This window comes from Lissotriton helveticus, chromosome 12, assembly GCF_964261635.1.
Source record: "Lissotriton helveticus chromosome 12, aLisHel1.1, whole genome shotgun sequence".
Taxonomy (NCBI): Eukaryota; Metazoa; Chordata; class Amphibia; order Caudata; family Salamandridae; genus Lissotriton; species Lissotriton helveticus.
The window spans coordinates 136,232,876-136,235,989 of NC_136073.1; the positions used below are offsets into that span (position 1 = coordinate 136,232,876).

A 3,114-nucleotide genomic window follows, 5' to 3' on the forward strand; every position below is an offset into this window, starting at 1 on the left:
GAGTCACATCGTAACCTCACGCATGTCACAGCAGGGAGGTAAGAGTGGGCTGTGAATTCATTGAAAGGCTGAGCTTGAAAGGTGGAAACTCCACAATGGGTTGTCTTTGTTTTGACAAAATGTGAATAACAATACAAAATGTGATATATTGGTTGAAAAACACACCGAGTTGAGTGACTGCATGTCACGTAGTTGGGCTCACTGGCCGGTTAGCTCAGTTGGTTAGAGCGTGGTGCTAATAACGCCAAGGTCGCGGGTTCGATCCCCGTACTGGCCAGAGCATTTTATATTTGTAAAATGAAGATAATCATTAGTATAGTATAGTATTACAATTATATTAGAAGGCGAAGTTGGTTTAATCTAGTAAATAGTTGGTCTCTGCTGTTTGTACCAAGGGCACGGGGTCTGCAGCCAGCACCATGCCGGGGTCTCCGCGGGTTAACAGAGCCTCCTCCCCTCCGGTCCCAGCCTCTGCCATGGTTCAAGGGTCTCTCAGAGGCTCTTTTTGAGCCGGGGCCACAGGACTAAAGTTCACCCTTTCTCTCGGAGAGGGGCGGTTCCTCGCACAGAGGTGAAGGAAAGAGCACATGGGTTAGTTTGGAATCATTCATTCAACTATCTGGTCAATGTTGCTGCCCTTTATAATCCTTGCACTCTCGTTTGGTTTAACGTATGTAAAGCGCTTCGTCCACCAGTCTGTGGTCTTCCTACTTGGAACATCAATGCATATACCTATAATGATACACGTTACCCCGTTTTGCACTTTTACTTTCATTATATCACGTTTTCTAATTCTTGTTGAGAGTCGTGAAAAATATCAGTATTATTTACCTAGGAATATGTATTCTATACCAGTGACACCGGATGGTAGGCAACCAGTAGGCAGAATGCAAGATCGCAGTCCACGTGGGCGCTGTGGCTTAGTTGTTTAAAGCGCCTGTCTAGTAAACAGGAGATCCTAAGTTCGAATCTCAACAGAGCCTTGGCTTATAATCACATTTAGAAGTCGTGCTGTTGATTAACTGTCTGCAAACCCACCTTGCTGCTTTTATTGTAGTTATCCACAGATACATGATAATATTGTTTAGAAGCTATATATCTACTATGATGGTTAAATACCGTAACTAACAATCTTATAGATTAGGCAGAAGCGGTAAGCTTCATTGCCTCAAGAACAGGCACAGCACAGGCAGCAGTGTAGATATAGCTTTAGAGTACAGATGGTTACAACAAAGGCAGCGGCGTTGCAAGCTTCACTTCCATGATAACACGGGGAGGAGGCCAAAAGAAATGTTAGGGTGCAGAGGGTGTGGTAATAAAACCAGGTGGAAACTGAAGCTCTTTTACAACCAGGCACTGTGCATAGCCAAGTAAAGACTTATGTTTAATGCTGTGTATATTTCCAAAGAGCTCCTTTGGAGTAATGTATCTAGACCGCGCTGTCTCGCCTGGACAATATCTCCCCACTTTCGAGACCAATTGAGCCTACTGTGGCCCAAGCCTGGAGCCCCTCTGAAGAGTTGTGTCTAGTTCTGCAGAGATCACTTAGGGTATTGTGTCATGTACACACTGTTCCGTCTGGAGTTCCACTACATTTTTCCAAACCTCACCAGGTGCTACTTTTAAGGACCACGTCTGGCATGTTGTCTCCTGATCTGGTGGCCGCCTGCAGTGTAAGGTGTCTGGTTCTGGAGGGTTTATCTGCAGTATTGTGACTGTTGTCACAGCCACATCTCGTATTTTGTATCAAGTTCTAGTGGCAATATCTGAAGTTTTTTCTCTTGTTTAGAGGCCGCCACTGTCGTAATATGTCCAGAGTTGCAGCTGTCATCGTGTTACTGAAGCCGGGCTGGAATGTTGTGTCTAGTTGTAGATGTCTCCCCTGGTACATTGAATTACTTTAGGAGGCCACATTTGCCGTGTTGTGTTTTCTTCTGGTGATGCAGTTAGAGTGTTATTTTCAGTTTCGGGCCCAGACTTGGAGACTGTCTCTGTTTCTGAAAGCTGCACCAGGGGTGTGGTGTTCTGTTCTGAAGCCTTTGTCTGCAGTATTGTGTCTAGTTGTAGATGTCACAGCTGGTACTTTCACTGCTTTAGGAAGCCACATTTGCAGTGCTGTGTTGAGTTCTGGCCTATTCGTTTGGTGTATTGTTTTCCACTTTGGAGCAATATTGGCGACTGTTTTCATTTCTGAATGCTGCATCTGGGGTGTGTTCAGTTCTAGAGGCTTCGTCTGAAGTAATGTGTGTGTGTGTGGATAATGACATGGTGTGTTGTGTCCAGTTATAATTGTTCACCTGTAGCTCGGTGTCAAGTTGTGTAGGCCGTGTATTTGATGCTTCTGTTCAGTTATTTAGGATTCACCTGAAGTTTTGTATCCAGTTCTGGATCCTTCTTTCGAAATATTGTGTCAACCTTGGGAGCCTCAGCTGTAGTATTGTGTCAAGTGCCTCACACCCGTCTGTAATATGGTGTCCGGTTCTCGATGCCTGACTCTTTGAATGTTGGCATGCCATATCTTTCATACTGAGCCCGTTCTCTGGGCCTCACTGGAACATTGTGTTCAATTATGGTGGACACTTTTTCTTGTGCACATCCCTAGTGGCCCCTTCCTGTGCCCAGTTTTGGAGGCCTCGTGTTGAGTAATGCAACAATTCATGGAAGCCTCATCTCTAGTGCTGAATAGACTTCTAGAAATCCCATCTGGAATATTGTACCTAGTCATAGAATCAAACTCCATCTTATTAAGTCATTTCTGGAGGTCTTATTAGAAGCGGTGGCGATAGAAGGCACCATGAAGTTCTTTTATTATACATAAAACCCCCATTTCAGAAACTCTGGGCTTGACCAGATCAAGTCTAGAAGAGCCAGGTACCGAAGGTACTGAAGGTAACCTAACAACCAAGTAGCTCGGGTTATTGTATAGTGGTTAGTACTCTGCGTTGTGGCCGCAGCAACATCGGTTCGAATCCGGGTCACGGCATTGTGGGTGGCAATGTCACAGCAGTTGGGTGTGAAACATTTTGGTAAATACACATTTGAAATATATATACAGTATTTTTTTCAATAGAACCCATAACACACTTCTGCATTATCCAACTGATGAAACTGCCA

At 44.5% G+C, this 3,114-nt stretch overlaps 1 non-coding gene across 1 annotated transcript; it reads left to right on the top strand.

Annotated features, from left to right (window-relative positions):
* Positions 1 to 203: 203 nt before the first annotated feature.
* On the top strand, positions 204 to 277 carry TRNAI-AAU (transfer RNA isoleucine (anticodon AAU)). Its single transcript has one exon. It is a non-coding gene; the product is annotated as a tRNA-Ile (tRNA).
* The last annotated feature ends 2,837 nt before the right edge of the window (positions 278 to 3,114 follow it).